Source organism: Citrus sinensis, chromosome 3, assembly GCF_022201045.2.
Source record: "Citrus sinensis cultivar Valencia sweet orange chromosome 3, DVS_A1.0, whole genome shotgun sequence".
Classification (NCBI taxonomy): domain Eukaryota; kingdom Viridiplantae; phylum Streptophyta; class Magnoliopsida; order Sapindales; family Rutaceae; genus Citrus; species Citrus sinensis.
The window spans coordinates 26,012,323-26,030,760 of NC_068558.1; the positions used below are offsets into that span (position 1 = coordinate 26,012,323).

General features: G+C 36.3%; 1 non-coding gene and 1 pseudogene across 1 annotated transcript; both read right to left on the minus strand.

Moving 5' to 3' along the window:
* Positions 1-7,317: 7,317 nt before the first annotated feature.
* Positions 7,318-10,567, minus strand: LOC107176988 (agamous-like MADS-box protein AGL11; annotated as a pseudogene).
* Positions 10,568-16,497: 5,930 nt separating this feature from the next.
* Positions 16,498-16,601, minus strand: LOC127901635 (small nucleolar RNA R71). The gene has a single exon (XR_008053879.1). It is a non-coding gene; the product is annotated as a small nucleolar RNA R71 (small nucleolar RNA).
* Positions 16,602-18,438: the final 1,837 nt, after the last annotated feature.

The window sequence follows — 18,438 nt, forward strand, 5'->3', positions numbered from 1 at the left end:
TTTTTGAGATGAGATTTTACACGTTAAAGTGGTTTAAGAATGTTCAGGTGGAACTGTTTAGATATGGCACTCATGATTAACAATGATAAGAGAAAACTTAATGGTTAAACAAACACACTTATGTAAAAATAATTTCAATTAGCAAAATAATAATAAAAAGAAAGAAAGAAAGAAAATTCAAATCACCGAAAAGAAAGAAAAAAACTTAATTCAAATCTGGTGGGTCACTCAAATTTATTTCGATGTCCTCTCCATGTGGTTGGTACTCTATATATGGCTTAAGTCTTTGACCATTAACTTTAAACGTGACACCGTTCTTTGGGTCCTTAATCTCAATTGCCCTATGTGGAAAAACAATATACACAATAAATGGGCTAGACCATCGAGAGCGTAACTTACCTGGGAATAGGTGCAAGCGAGAATTGAATAAAAGTACTTTCTGACCTGGAGTGAAAGATTTTCTCATAATTTGCTTGTCATGAAAGACTTTCATTCGCTGCTTGTAAATTTTGGCATTTTCGTATGCATCATTGCGAATTTCTTTAAGTTCTGCCAGTTGTAATCTTCTTTTTGAGCTAGCCTGCTGCATGCCAAAGTTGAATTTCTTGATGGCCCAATATGCACGATGCTCAAGTTCAACAGGTAGGTGGCAAGCTTTTCTATACACTAGCCTGTAGGGTGACATCCCAATCGGGGTCTTGAAAGCTGTTCTATATGCCCATAATGCATTATCAAGTCTTAATGACCAATCTTTTATGTCTGGCCTCACCGTCTTTTCTAATATGTGCTTTATTTCTCGATTGGAGATCTCAACTTGGCCACTAGTTTGCGGATGATATGGGGTCGCCACTTTGTGAGTGATTGAATACTTTGTCAAAAGAGTCTTGAATGCTTTGTTACAAAAGTGGGCACCACCATCACTGATTATCGCTCGAGGGCATCCAAAGCGTGAAACAATGTTGCTTTTCAAAAATCCTATCACCACTTTATGATAATTGGTTCTACATGGAATTGCTTCTACCCATTTCGATACATAGTCAACAGCAACCAATATGTATTGATGGCCAAAAAAAGGGGGAAAGGGTCCCATGAAGTCGATACCCCATACATAAAAAATCTCAACCACTAAAATTAGATTTAGTGACATCATGTTCCTTCGTGTAATGCTCTCCATTCGTTGACACATATCACATGAAGAACAGAAAATGTAAGTGTCTCGAAATATAGTTGGCCAATACAAACCACATTGTAAAACTTTAGTCGTTGTTTTCTTAACACTGAAATGGCCTCCACAAGCTTGTTCATGGCAGAATGAAATGATATTTTAAATTTCACTTTCTAGGACACATCGTCTAACAATTTGATCTGTACAATACTTGAACAAATAAGGGCCATCCCAAAAGAAATTCTTTATTTCCGGAAAAAATTTGGCTTTGTCTTGCTTGGTCCAATGCTCTGGAAATTGACCTGTAACAAGATAATTAATGATATCAGCATACCAAGGTAATACTTCCACACTCATTAATTGTTCATCTAAGAATGACTCATTCAATGTTAATGGTTTTGTAATTATGTCAAAATGAAGACGAGAGAGATGGTCTACCACAACATTTTCTGTGTCTTTCTTATCTTTAAATTTCAAGTTGAATTCCTGCAAAATTAACACCCAACGAATTAGTCTAACTTTTGCATCTTTCTTTGTGAGAAGATATTTAAGAGCAGCATGATCTGTGAATACAATTATTTTACATCCAATAAGATAAGATCGAAATTTCTCTAATGCAAACACTACTGCTAGCATTTCTTTTTCAATAGTTGAATAGTTCAACTGTGCATCATTTAATGTCATACTAGCATAGTAAATAACATGGGGAATTTGATCAGTTCTTTGTCCTAATACTGCTCCTACTACATAATCAGATGCATCACACATGAGATCAAATGGTAAGCTCCAGTTTAGGGGCTGAATGATGGGTGATGATATCAACAACTGCTTTAATTTTTCAAATGCCACAAGACATGAATCATTAAAGACAAAAGGTACATCCTTAGCAAGTAGATTGCATAAGGGTCTAGAAATTTTGCTAAAATCTTTAATGAAACGTCTATAAAAACCATCATGCCCAAGGAATGATTTTACTTCTCTGACTGTTTTGGGTAGAAGAAGATTAGAAATGAGATCCACATTGGCTTTGTCAACCTTAATACCTTTGCTTGAAATGATGTGACCGAGAACAATACCTTACTTTACCATAAAATGACACTTATCCCAATTTAAGACTAGTTCTTCTCGATACATCCCTGCAGAACTAGTGTTAGATGATGTACACATTGATCAAATGAATCACCAAAGATAGAAAAGTCATCAATAAAGACTTCAAGGAATCATTCAACCATATCAGAAAAAGTGCTTAACATGCATCGTTGAAATGTAGCAGGTGCGTTACATAATCCAAATGGCATCCTCCTAAATGCAAAAGTGCCAAAAGGACAAGTGAAAGTAGTTTTCTCTTGATCTTTTGGTGCATGGGAATCTGATTATATCCTTAGTAGCCATCTAGAAAGCAATAAAATTCATGGCCTGCTAATCTATCAAGCATTTGATCGATAAATGGTAAAGGAAAATGGTCTTTACGTGTGACAGAATTCAACTTTCTATAATCAATGCATACACGCCATCCTGTAGTCACTCTAGTGGGTATCAATTCATTATCGGCATTCGTAACTACTGTGACTCCTGACTTTTTAGGGACAACTTGTACAGGACTGACCCATGAACTATCAGAAATTGGGTAAATAATACGTGGATCTAATAGTTTAAGGACTTTAGTTCTAACAACTTCTTTCATGTTAGGATTTAACCGACGTTGCATTTTCCTAGTAAATTTAGCATTTTCATCAAGATAAATGTAATGCATGCAGTCTACTGTGTTTATACCTTTTATGTCTGCTATAGTCCATCTTAATGCTCCTTTGTGCTTTTTTAAAACATCCAGCAACTTACCTTTTTGTTCGTCGTTTAGGGATGATGAGATGATTACCGGTAGCGTGCTTTCTTCTCCCAAAAACGCATATTCTAATGTATTGGGTAATGGTTTGAGCTCGAGTTTTGGTGGTGATTCTGATGATGGGATAAGTTTCTTCTCTGATGGTGCTAGTTGTTCAACTCTTGACTTCTATTTATTAGTGTCCATGGATGATGCTGAGTCAATTAGGGTTTGATCTCATCGACTAATATGTCAATATCAAAATCAAAACCAAAGTAAGTTAAACATGTTTGTAAAGGATTATCACTAAGGTTTGAAACAAAAGTGTCATCAACTAATGCTTCAATTAAATCCACATCAACAATTCCATCATTTGTATTATGAGGTTGTTTGGCAATGTTGAAGATGTTCAGCTCCATAGTCATGTTGCCGAAGGACAACTGTATATTTCCAATCTTGCATTGAATATGAGCATCCGCAGTTGCCAAGAAAGGTCGGCCTAGAATAATGAGGATGTGCTTCCTTGAGTCCTGTATTGGTTGAGTGTCAATTACAATGAAATCAACAAGAAAATAAAACTTGTCTACCTGGATAAGCACGTCCTCCACAATACCATGAGATATTTTCATGGACCGATCTGCAAGCTATAACACCACTGGAGTTGGGTGTAATTCTCCCAGTCCAAGTTTCACAAATACTGAATAAGGCAACAGATTTACACCAGCTCCTAAATCCAACAAAGCATTCTCAATTGTGTGGTTCCCTATGCTACATGAGATAGTGGGGGAGCCTAGGCCTTTGCATTTTAAAGCAATTTTGTGTTGGAGTATAGAACTAAAGTTTTCTGTTAAAAATTTCTTCTTTTGAACATAAATATTTTTCTTTTTAGTGCAAAGGTTTTTAAGAAACTTGGCATAAGATGGAACTTGTTTAATAGCATCAAGCAAAGGGATCTTAACACTTACCTATTTGAAGATTTCAAGAATCTCACCTGTAGACTTTCCTTTCTTTCCTTTAGCTAACCTTTGAGGAAATAGAGCTTTGGGAATGTATTCTCGTAGGTTAGTTTCTTCTTTCTCCTCCAATAATGAGTCCTCAACATTCACAAGTACAACTTGATTTTCTTTTGTCACCGGTATCTCCATATTGTTGTCGACTTCTTTTATTTTTTGCAAGGTCATGACGGCTTTAACCTCTCCATGCTGCTGTGGTGAACTGGTAGTTGCTTCATGTACTCCTTTAGGATTAGGCACTGGTTGACTTGGAAATTTACTTTTCTCAACAGTCATTACCAAGGTCTGAACTGAAGAAGCAAGTTGTCCCACCATCTTCTCAAGGCTTGAAACTGATTGGGCTTGTGAGTTAAAGCCTGCTCTTAACTCATTTCGTAGTCCATCAATGGTGCGGTTCTGTTGCTCAATCGTGGAGTGAGTAAGATTCTTGAGATTCTAGAATGAATCCTCCCATGGTCTGGGTTGAGAGTAGTTCTGGCTTTGATTGTATGGTCTAAATGGTGGCTGAGAGACTTGAAGAACTTGAGGAATTTGTTGTATTGGTGGAGCTGAAGCTGCTGGTCCATTCTGTTAGAATCCTTGAGACCATGAAAAATTGGAGTGGTCTCTCCATCCAGGATTATATGTATTGGAGTATGGGTTGTAATTTGATGGTTTTCTCATTACACCTATGGCATTGGTTTGATTTGAGTTTGAGTCATGATCATGTGGCTCTGTTGATGTAGCAATCGTTAACGATACTATTTGTCAAGAGAGACCTTTAACCATCTCCTTGACTTCTTTGATTCCCAAAATTGACTTGCCAATGTGAACCTCATTTACTCCCTTAATTCTTCTAGTACTCCTGAGCGAACAACTCCGTTGTTGGGAATTATCCACTTGTCGCTGGAAGAATTCCCAACTCTCTGATGCACTTTTCGAAATTAGCTCTCCTCCACTTGTTGCCATTAGTCATTCTTGCACATTCGGCAATAATCCCTCCAAAAGGTATTAGCATTGGTGCCATTTCTCGTACCCATGATGTGGACACTTCAAGAGTAGGCCATTGAATCGCTCTCATTTTTCGAAAAACTGCTCATCCTCTCTCTGGGTAAATTCTGAGATTTCCCTGCAAATAGCATTGGTTTTATGCACTGAAAAGTATTTATTCAAAAATTTAGTTACCAATTGTTTCCATGATGTAATGCTATTAGCAGGCAATGTATTAAGCCATGAACGAGCTCCATCCTTTAAAGAAAATGGGAATAATCAAAGTTTAACATCATCATCTGAAAAATTCTCATATTTAAATGTGTGACACACAGCATGAAAATCATTCAAATGATTATATGGGTCCCCATTCTAGGCCATAGAATGTTGGGAGACAATTTAGCACACTGGGTTTTAGTTCAAAACTCCTAGCAGCTACATTTGGGTATCTTATGCATGATGTGTTCAAATTATCTAAGGGACTAAAATAGTCCTTAAATGGCCTCTCCTGTGATGCTTGTTGTTGTGCAAATCCATTTCAAATTTATTTTTAACGTGCTTGTGTGTGCGAAATATTTTTTCTAGTTCAAGGTCTATAGGTTCAAGATTAGGTAATAATGACCTACGACCATGCATGCAAAGAACAAAAAATAAATGGGAACAAAATAAATAAAAATAAAGAAAAAGCAGAAATTACGATACTAACTTTATCGCGCTATTACGACCTTACTATAAAAATACACAAAAAATACGTGAAATAAATTAACTAAAAATAAATTAAGAAGATAAAAAAATTACAAAGAAAAAGTAAATTGAAAATTAAATTACAGAATTTTAAAGAAGAGAAAAAGAAAAGAAATAATAACCTCTAAATGCAGATTCACTTTTTTTACTTTTTTTAATAATAAAAAAATACAAGAAAACAAATAAAAGAAATTATTCACAAAAACTAATTTTACTAATTAAAATAATTTACCTCCCCGGCAACGGCACCAAAAACTTGTTGTGCAAATTTTATTGAACTTGCAAGTGCACAAATCTATTGTAAAATAGATTAATGGTGACAAGTGTCGATCCCACGAGGAGGTGGATTTTAATTATATGTAGAATTAATTTTGTATGAGGGTGGTTGTTTGGATTTGTGGTGAAAGTGACTTAGATTATCTTAAAACTGGAATTGAAATGGCGAGAATAAATTAAAGAGAAATCTATTGAAATGAAACACTTGGGTATCTGGATTCGTATCAACATGCACCATTGGCTAAATATTCCTTATTAGTGCCAATTAAATCATGAGGGGAGAATCCACACCTTATGAACCATACTCTAATCAATATGGTGCTAAGGATTATCGTGCCAAAGAATAATAACCTTGTACTAGGGAGCCGGTGAAACTAGGGAGATATCTAGATAAGATTATTATTATTTGTCGACGAGAAGCCAAAATATCCACAAAAACTAGAGGGGAAGAGAAAATAAATTTACCAATTAAAGCCCATGACACATGTTGAGACTTCACCTTCAACCCAAACTTAAAAGAAAATTAGCTACTCATAATTGAACTAGGGGCAAAATAGGAATTTATTAAAATACGTAGAAAATACAAGATGGAGAAGGAATTATAGAAAATGGAGTCCAAAAATGGATTTAGAGATATCAAATTAAGGGGAGAGGTCCCCTTTCTGTAGATACATTGAGTAAATCATGGCCATCGGATTAAAAACAGTTTAGACGCTTAGGATTGTGCCACGTCATCAGTCAACAGTACACGGTTTGAACAGTAACACAATTTGACCCGGCTTGAACAGTGACGCGGTTTGGTTGAAAATAATCCTATGTAATGCATGTACCGTACGCGAGATTTTTGGTCCACTGATATATGCTGCCACGTCACCATCAACAGTACATAAGAATTTTAGTCAAACAGGATCATGACACCTCATCAGTCAATGCGACATCATCGATCAATGCCACGTCATCAATCCGTCTATGTGAACAGTGTCATGAACAGTAACGTAGAGAATACTGTATATGTGAATAATACAGTACATGTGAACAGTGCCATTTTTCTTTTTATGCTCCTTCTAAGGTTTTCGACCGTCCTGAGTTCAAAAGTGATGTCTGTTTTGCCGTTTGATCTCTCATTCATTGTGAAATAACCATGATGCCCCTAAAATATTTAATTAAAATAAAACACACATAATTAAATTACAAGAAGCTTAAATACATAAAACTAAGGGTTGTTAGTAAGACTTGAAATGTAAAATGACGATTTTCTCCTTTATAAATATACATTTTCTAACACTCAACAACGAGCGCGTAGAAATGAAATGTGATGGGAGAATTAATTACCCGAGATGGAGTATCTTCTTGTCCGGGTGAGAGTAAGCAGTGTCACCACCCTCGATGATAGCAGGACTAAAGAAATTCTAAGAAGCTAATGCATGGATTGCATTCAGCTCTTGCCTAGTCACCATGTTTGCTTGCTGAAACGTCTCCATTTCTGCTATCTGAATTTTAGAAACAATGAAATTTTAATGATGCGCTGAAATTTTGGAAGAGGGCGAGAACAAATGCATTATGCATACAACATACTGATTTGCATACCTTTGATCGCAGACACGCTTTCATTTTCCAGCTCAATCTCCTATGAAAATGAAAATGTTAAAGAGTTCCATAAAAGCTTGGAAGAAAATAAAAAAAAAGGGCTAAACATGATTTAATGACACTTAATTATTACCCTTTCTGCACGTACTCAATTTCAGCTACCAGCATTTCATGTGTTGGGATTATATGCTCTTTTAAAGCATATTAATCTATTTTCTTATTAATAAAATATTGGAGATATTTTCAATTGCATAAATATTTTGAATAAGGTCTGTTTAATCATATTATATTTATTTATGTGATCATCATATGGATTCACAAAATACATAAATACAAGTCATCTTATGATTAAACAAATTAAGTTTGCAGTTGATAAATAGACTTGGGCACTCTATTTATGTGTTAGACTGTAGTGAATTCATTGAATGATTTGTCTTAATCATATATGAATTTACTGATGTAGTTTGACTACATTGAGCTGGATCACATATGAGATTTAATTAACTTGAAATGACTGTCACACTTATTAACTATCATGGGCATTGATTTTACTGTAATCTTAATATTGAATTAATTATGATTTCATGATTGTAATTGTTATTCCATTTGAGTTACCAATGGGCACGATACATACTTGTAGTCAAGATTACCCGATATCTTAGTGGGAGCAATTATGAATATTAGAGTTATAGATTACAATATAGAATTTGTACAACACATCTCTTGATGGATTTTCAGCACTTGATCATAGAATTCTCTGGTCAGAGTGTGTCAACATATTTAGTATGTTGAAAATGATCATTAGAGAAAACCAGTAAATATCAAGGAACAAGCTGTAATTAAATTGATTAAACAGTTGAGATATCAATTTAATTAACGATGTGGTACAAAGGACTGAGAAGTAATGAAATCAATGTGGCTTGGGACGAATTATTATTCGAGCATACAATTATGGAGATCGATTCCAATCTTTTGGTGGAGTAGATTTGGAATTAAATAATTGGGCTAGTTTAATTACATGTCTAATTATTGTAGCTACTATTGTATGTTCCCAAATGATCCCCGGGTTAGCTCATTTAATTGACTGTGCCGCTACTGGATTAATAAGTAAGATAACTAGCTATTTGGGTTAAAAGCCTAAATATATTATTTAGTGGGAGGCTCCATGTAATGTACTTGTGTCTAAGGGGCCTTATGTTATTTTACAAGGTGGGCCCCTATAACAAGATAAAAAATGGAGCCTAGGGTTTTCACTAGAAAAAAAATATAAAATGGCTTATTATCTCTCAAAAGAAAATAACAACCATTTTATACAGATCAGAGAAAAATATTCTCTAATTTTGAGAGAAAATTTTTCTCGTGCTAGTTGCTTATAGTGGTGATAAAGGCGCTCACACGTCAATTGTAGATCAAACCTGAGTCATAACCTGGAAGATTATTTGGTGGCGGATCATGATCTAACAGGAGTGGTGGTGACGGATCGTGATTTGATAGGAGTTGTGGTGACGGATCGTGATATGGGAGCCTAAATCACCTCAGCGGAAAAAGTCAAATTGGATTTCAAAATACGATTTCTAGATTACAAATTCTTATATATTGTATGAGAGCGATCTTAAAAATTGTTATAAAAAATCAAAAAAATTGATTTTTTGCCAACATCATGCCGTTGCACAGAACAGGAAACAAACAAAGCAACAAATTATTTTCAAAATGACTTAAATTACATATACTGATCGTATATCGATAAAGTTTATGCAATGTATTATTGCAAAACAATGGTTTATTGCTCAAATTCAATTACTTTTTTTTCGTCGATTTCATGCATGCATAGTGCAATTAATTAGTTACCTTCTTGGAGCTGATCCTAGTTATGCCTCGCTCAAGCCTGTTCTCCAGTTGCTTAAGCTCCTTTACAATTAAAGAACTCAGAGAATCACTCATCAAATGCCTATATGAAGAGTCAAGAGTGAGATAACCAATTGAAAATTCAATTGATATTGTATATTTTGAAATAATTAATTAACTACACCTAATATGAAAATGATTGTTGATGAAATAATTGAAAATACCTGTTCGAATTCTGTGACATTTGAATTTACTGCCGCAGCTTTGCTGACTCCTGCTGATAGTACTGTTTGCATGGGTCACATGAAATAGGAGAAGTTAAATTTTTATTGGGAACTTTATATTTCAATGTTAGCTATGTGGTAACAAATGATCATTAGTTTGTTTTTTCCTTTTTTTTTTCACCTTTTCATAATAATATATATTCCTAGCAAAGCCTGAATTTATGTAATATATACACACTAATTTTTCTTAATTAAGTGTACTATTTAATTTTTCTCCTTCGACATTAATTTTAAATTTGTCGGATTTGTTCTGAACTATTACAGTGAAGTTGATACAATTTGATTATCCAGCATTATGAGTGGTGACTGTTAGATGTTACGCGTTTATTAAATAAATCATGTTTGGATTATTTTAAATTAGTCACTACATAAAATCGAGACAAATCGAATGTAATAAAAGGGTCTTGTAGTCAGATTTTTATTTTCATCACAGGTATGGTATTAGCTTACTTTTTATTAAAAAAAAGAGAGATGAGGAGTTGGTTTTCAAAAATAGACACAGAGAGAGACCCGTCTAACTTGGCTTGACCCGACCCGCGACTTTGACCCGGCTCTAGCTGTTGATTCCAGCCACTACTTCGGCCAATCCAGGTACTAATTGAATGCTTGAAAGAGTAATGTATCCTTGCCATCCTCGTCGCCGAATAACGGCCAAATTATTGGCGATTTAGCTCAAAAAGATTACGGCTCCACCCGTTTTAGTTGCCGTCGATTTCATTGGAATTAGTCTGCATCACCACTTGGATCTTGATCCTCAGCTCACCCTCATCATTTTTTGACTGACCCACTACCTGAGACCTATGTTTTGGCCGTGAACGACTGCCGGAAAGCTCACGGCTTTGGGAACACGATCTGCCACCATCGCCGCTCGTGGGAGGTTACTGCCGGCACCATTAGACTCACCGAGGTCAGAACTATCAGACTTGAGTTTCCCATCACCGTTGACTGAAGTACAGTCACCGTTGACCGATGGGGGCAATTAGGAGGAGCCGCAAACGAGAATCAACTCGTGGACATTGTTAATACCGAGTCTGGACATCATCACTATGAGTGGAATATACAAAACCTATTTTCATAGTATGATACAGACGATACATATGAGATATGATGATACAAATTAGATACGATGATACAGATGAGATATAGGTCATTGGGGCCCATCTGAGTACACACAGAGGCTTTGGGCCATGTGCTTGGGCGCCTTGTCCTTTGGGGACTAGATTATGCATGCACAGATATGATGAGATATATGAGATATGAGATGATATTTTCCCGTCTATCCGTTGTAGTTCTGGGGCATGATGGTTCCTTGATTGCCCGTCCGTCGAGGTTCGAATACAATGAGATTAGTCCTCTGAGTACTTGTTTGGTGATAGTTTTTGGTATTCAGTATTTGATATTATAAGTATTATGATTTCATTGATTTTATACAGATTTATGTAATATTGTTATTTCAGTGCATGATTTAAATTAAATAAGTTGACGTAAGTTCTTATGATACTTTGATGAAATTGATTAGGGAAAGATTAAATCGTTTTAAATAAGTTTATTTTTCCAACAACTATTATCCACTCACTGAGCTTACTGAGTTTTATACTCACCTCGTTTTTACTATATTTTTCCCTCCCACAGGAGATTTGCAGGTACATCAGTTGACCCAGCAATGATAGTTAGATTTGAAATTATGGCCACATGATGGTGTTAGGAATCATAAATGTTTTGTTGGGACATTTTGAATTGTATAATTTATTACTTACTTGTGATTAAGGATAAATTATTGTATTCTTGACATTTATATGTTTGAAGGATATTGGTATTTGATTGAGGAAGTTAGTTGTGGAGGTTGATTGAATATTGTATCATTTTTTAGAGTGTTAATTTTATAAATTGCTGGTTTAGGGATGTCATAATTATAAATGAAACTTTTGCTGAATTTTTGGTAAAATTCTTAGATATTAAAATTATTATTAATTCGTTTAGGTGACATTAGATAAACTCGTCCTAGGGATTCAGGGCGGGTCATTTCAGAAGGTATCTGAGCATGGTTTTAGATTCTGTGGACTTTACAGTCATAAATAGAATAAGTTTTTTTGTTACTAAAGTCGGAATGAATATTTTGGAGGCACCATCATGATTCACCGTAGCAGTAGACGTGGCCGTGGGCGTGGCCATGGCCGTACTAGGCTAGTACCTAGGTTGACTTCAAGAGATGTACCCGCAGGGGAAAATGATCCCGTAAACAAGGGAATAGTTGAGTCTTCAACGCATAAGGTTGTACAACAGGCACCAAAAAATGCTCCGAACATTGAGCAGTCATTTGACAGACTAGCTCAGATTGTGACTACAGTGGTACAAAATCAGACTCATCTACATGCCAGTCATGTAAATACTATCGAGCGCGTACGAAGTTTAAGGGTAAAAAGTTTTAATGGTTTTGGAGATCCACCTGAAGTAGAGTCGTGGCTTGTCACATTAGAACATATTTTTGATGTGATGAGATGCTCAAAGGAGGATAGATTTTCCTTTACTACTTTTCTACTCGCAGATAGGGCTTATCATTAGTGACAGACAGTGGAGCGTAGATACCGAGGACATGTTGTACTTACATGGACTATTTTCCGTAAGGAATTCTACGATCATTATTTTCCAGCTGTGTATCAGAATATTAAGCAGAGTGAATTCCTTCGGTTGGTTCAAGGATCCATGACAGTTGAAGAGTATGAAAAGAAATTCTTGGACCTCTCTAGATTTGCTACATCTGTAGTTGGTGATGAGAAAAAAAGATTCAGACGGCTTAAGGAGAGTCTCCGATTTGAGATTCACAATAATGTTACTACATCACGTTATACTCAGTTTGGAGAGGTAGTTGAGGCAGCTTGGAGAGTAGAGCATAGTATTTCAGAGGAATGAAGAGTTCAAGCACTGAAACAAAAACATAGTCAAAGTTGGACAGAGGTTGGCTCAAGTAGTAGGCCGTCGAAAAGAGGCTCCCATATAAATTACTCTGCTAGCATCCCAAAGAGTCAGAATAAAGGCTTAAGGGGAGATCAAAGACAGGCTGTTAGTCACAGTTCGGTATAGCCATCAGTAGGGAGTAATGTTAGGGCTCAAGGGCAATATGATAGAAATAGTTGAGGACACCGTAGGAGTATACAACAGACCTCTTGCCTTTCATGTGGTAGGAACCATCAAGGCCAATGCCGTATTGGAGACAAAGTGTGTTATTTATGTGGAAAACCTGGACATATTATGAGATTCTACCCCACTTTATCTTAGGGTGATAGTTCTACTTAAGGGACAAGCCCACAATATCAGTCTCACTCTGGACCAGCTCAGGGTCAAAGGGGTATGCAGACAGGGGGTTCCACATTTGGGAGTTAGGACACTGCTCCAGGTCAGAGTGGTCAATCTAGTCGACCTCGTACTTAAGCTCGAGTCTTTGCCTTGACACAACAAGAGCTTCATGCTACACCAGAAGTTATTATAGGTACATTATCTATCTTTGGCCATGATTCTCATATTGTTATTCATCCTGGATCCACGCATTCTTTTGTTTCTCATACTTTTATTATGTATATAGAGAGAGAGCCCAAACTGATGGATTATTGTTTAGTTGTTAGTACACTTACCGGAGGATCACTGCTTGCCGAGAGTGTGTATTGAGATTGTATGATTAGATTGGGTGAGCCAAAATTTGTGGCAAATTTAATTATTTTAGACATTCGATATTTCGATACCATTTTGGGCATGGATTGGCTTGCATCTCACCATGCTACTGTGGATTGTTTCAAAAAAGAAGTTGTGTTGAATAAGCTAGGAGAAGCTGATGTGAAATTTTGTGGTGAGCGTAGAGTTTTTCCCTCATATGTCATATCAGTCATTGGTACAAGACGGTTACTAAGAAAAGGTTGCACGGCTTATCTTGCACACGTAATAGACACTGAAGTTCGGGAGTTGAGATTAGAGGATATTCCAGTAGTCCAAGAGTTTCCAGATGTATTTCCGAATGAACTTCCAAGGATGCCACCAAGCAGAGAGATTGAGTTTTCTATTGATTTAGTCCCTAGGATGGCTCCTATATCTATAGCACCGTATAGGATAGCTCCAGTTGAACTAAAGGAACTTAAGATTCAACTGCAAGAATTGGTAGATAAAGAGTTTATTAGACCTAGTGTGTCCTTATGGGGAGCTCTAGTTTTGTTTGTTAAGAAAAAAAAAGGTACTCTTAGACTTTGCATTGACTATAGCCAGTTGAATAAAGTTACAGTACGTAATAAATATCCACTTCCGCATATTGATGACTTGTTTGATCAACGTTAGAGAGCAAAGGTGTTTTCTAAAATTGATTTGCACTCGAGATATTATCAGCTTAGAATTAAAGAGGCCGATGTTCCTAAAACAACATTGAGAACCCGTTATGGACACTATGAGTTCTTGGTGATGCCATTTGGGTTAACAAATGCTCCAGCAGCTCTTATGAATCTTATGAATAAGGTATTTCACCCTTATCTAAATAGGTTTGTGATTGTATTCATTGATGATTGTTGAGTGTTAGAAAATGCATATTTATAAAGGAGAAAACCGTCATTTTACATTTCAAGTCTTACTAACAACCCTTACTTTTATGTTTTTAACATTCTTGTGATTTAATTACGTGTATTTTATTTTAATTAAGTAATTTATGTATTTTAGGGGCATTATAGTCATTTCACAATAAAGGAGAGATCAGACGGCAAAACGGACATCACGTTTGAACTCAGGACGGTCGAAAACCTTAGGAGGAGCATAAAAGGAAAAATAGCACTATTCACATGTACGGTACTATTCACGTATACGGTACTGTATACGTTACTGTTCACAGCACTGTTCACATAGACGGATCGATGACGTGGCATTGACTGATGAGGTGTCACGATCCTGTTGGACTAAAATTCTTATGTACTGTTGATGGTGACGTGGCAGCATATCAGTGGATGAAAAATCTCGCGTACGGTGCATGCATCACACAAGATTATTTTCAAACAAACCGCGTTACTGTTCATCCGGGTCAAACCGCGTTACTGTTCATCCGGGTCAAACTATGTTACTGTTCATCCGGGTCAAACCGTGTTACTGTTCATCCGCGTGGTCAAACCGTAGACTGTTGACTGATGACATGGTGCAATCCTGAGCGTCCAAACTGTTTTTAATCCGATGGCCATAATTTACTCCATGTATCTATAAAAAAGGGGCCTCCCCCCCCCCTAATTTGATATCTCTGAATCCATTTTTGGGATCCATTTTCTGTAATTCCTTCTCCATCTTGTATTTTCTTCGTATTTTAATAAATTCCCATTTTGCCCCTAGTTCAATTATGAGTGGCTAATTTTCTTTTAAACTTGGGTTGAAGGTGAAGTCTCAACATGTGTCATGGGCTTAATTTGGTAAATTTATTTTCTCTTCCCCTCTAGTTTTTGTGGATGTTTTGACTTCTCGTCGACAAATAATAATAAGCTTGTCTAGATACCGCCTTGGTTACACCGGTTCTCTAGTATAAGGTTATTATTATTTGGCACGGTAAGCCCTTAGTACCATATTGATTAGAGCGTGGTTCATGAGGTGTCGATTCCCCCCTCATGATTTAATTGGTATTAATAAGGAATATTTAGCCCATGATGCATGTTGATACGGATCCAGATACCCAAGTACGTCATTTCAATAGATTTCGCTTCAATTTATTCTCGCCATTGCAATTCCAATTTTAGAATCTCAATTCCAATTTTAGGATAATTTAAATCACTTCCACCACAATTTCAACCACCCATTTACAAAATTAATTCTACATATAATTAAAATTCACCTCCTCGTGGGATCGACACTTGTCACCATTGATCTATACTACAATAGATTCGTGCGCTTGCGAGTACATTAAAATTTGCACAACAAGTTTTTGGCGCCGTTGCCGGGGAGGTAAGTAATTTTAATTCATAGAATTAATTTTTGTGAATAATTTCTTTTATTTGTTTTCTTGTATTTTTTTTATTATTTAAAAAAAAGAAAATAAAAAGTGAATCTACATTTAAAGGTTAGTATTTCTTTTTCTTTTTCTCTTCTTTAAAATTCGGTAATTTAATTTTCAATTTATTTTTCTTTGTATTTTTTTTTTGTTTATCTTATTAATTTATTTTTAGTTAATTTATTTCACGTATTTGTTTGTTTATTTTTATAGAAAGGTTATAATAGCGCAATAAGGTTAGTATTGTAATTTCTCCCTCTTCTTTATTTTTATTTGTTTTGTTCCCATCTTTATTTTTATTTTATTTGTTTTGCATGCATGGTCGTAGGTCATTATTACCTAATCTTGAACCTATAGACCTTGAATTAGAAAAAACACTTCGCACACAAAAGCACATTAAAAATAATTTTGGAATGGATTTACAAGCACCATAAGAGAGGCCATTTAAGGACTATTTTAGTCCCTTAGCTAATTTGAGCACATTATGCATAAGATACCCAAATGTAGCTGCTAGGAGTTTTGAATTAAAACCCAGTGTGCTAAATTGTCTCCCAACATTTTATGGCTTAGAAAATGAGGACCCATATAATCATCTGAATGATTTTCATGCAATTTGTCAAACTTTTAAATGTGAAAATTTTTCAGACGATGATGTTAAACTCAGATTATTCCCATTTTCTTTAAAGGATAGAGTTCGTTCATGGTTAAATACTTTGCCTGCTAATAGCATCACATCATGGGAACAAATGGTTACAAAATTTTTGAATAAATATTTCCCAGTGCATAAAACCAATGCTATTCGCAGGGAAATTTCAGAGTTTACACAGAGAGAAGACGAGCAGTTTTTCGAAACGTGGGAGCGATTCAATGGGCTACTCTTGAAGTGTCCACATCATGGGTACGAGAAATGGCACCAATGCCAATACTTTTTCGAGGGATTATTACCGAATGTGCAAGAATGGCTAATGGCAACAAGTGGAGGAGAGCTAATGTCAAAAAGTGCATCAGAAATTTGGGAATTCTTCCAGCGACAAGCAGATAATTCCCAACAACGGAGTCGATCACTCAGGAATACTAGAAGAATTAAAGGAGTGAATGAGGTTCAAATTGGCGAATCAACTTCGGGAATCAAAGAAGTCAAGGAGATGGTTGAAGGTCTTGCTCGACAAATAGCATCGTTATCAACTGCGAAATCAACAGAACCACATGACCATGACTCATACTCAGATCAAGCCAATGCCATAGGTGTAATGAGAAAGCCATCAAATTACAACCCATACTCTAACACATATAACCCTGGATGGAGAGACCACCCTAATTTTTCATGGTCTCAAGGACTCCAACAGAATGGACCAGCAGCTCTAGCTCCACCAATGAACCAATTCCTCAAATTCCTCAAGCCTCTCAGCCCCCATTTAGACCATACAATCAAAACCAGAACTACTCACAACCCAGACCATGGGAGGATGCATTCCAGAATTTCAAGAATGTTACTCACTCCACGATTGAGCAACAGAATCGCACCATTGATGGACTACGAAATGAGTTGAGAGCAGGCTTCAATTCACAAGCCCAATCAGTTTCAAGCCTCGAGAAGATGGTGGGACAACTTGCTTCTTCAGTTCAGACCTTGGCAATGACTGTTGAGAAAGGCAAGTTTCCAAGTCAACCAGTGCCTAATCCTAAAGGAGTACACGAAGCAAGTACTAGTTCACCACAGCAGCATGGAGAGGTCAAAGCAGTCATGACCTTGAGAAAAAGAAAAGAAGTCGACAACAAAGTAGAGATGCCGGTGACAAAAGAAAATCAAATTGTACCTGTGAATGTTGAGGACTCACCACCGGAGGAAAAAGAAGAAACCAACCCACGAGAATATGTTCCTAAAGCTCCATTTCCTCAGAGGTTAGCAAAAGGCAAAAAGGGAAAATCCACAGGTGAGATTCTCGAAATCTTCAAACAGGTAAGTGTTAACATCCCTTTACTTGATGCTATTAAACAAGTTCCATCTTATGCCAAGTTTCTTAAAGACCTTTGTACTAAAAAGAGAAATATGCATGTGCAAAAGAAGGCATTTTTAACAGAAAACGTTAGTTCTATACTCCAACATAAAATTCCTTTAAAATGCAAAGACCCAGGCTCCCCCACTATCTCATGTAGTATAGGGAACCACACAATTGAGAATGCTTTGTTGGATTTAGGAGCTAGTGTAAATCTTTTGCCTTACTCTGTATTCGTGAAACTTGGACTGGGAGAATTACACCCAACTCCAGTGGTGTTACAGCTTGCAGATCGGTCCACGAAAATACCTCGTGGTATTGTGGAGGACATACTTATCCAGGTAGACAAGTTTTATTTTCCGGTTGATTTCATTGTAATTGACACTCAACTAATACAGGATTCAAGGAAGCACATCCCCATTATTCTAGGCCGACCTTTCTTGGCAACTGCGGATGCTCACATTCAATGCAGGACTGGAAATATGCAGTTGTCCTTTGGCAACATGACTATGGAGCTGAACATCTTCAACATTGCCAAACAACCTCACAATGCAGATGATGAAATTGTTGATGTGGATTTAATTGAAGCATTAGTTGATGATACTTTTGTTTCAAACCTTAGTGATGATCCTTTACAAACATGTTTAACTCACTTTGGTTTTGATTTTGATATTGACAGATCGGTTGATGAGGTCAACGCCCTGCTTGACTCAGCACCATCTATGGACACTAATAAATGGA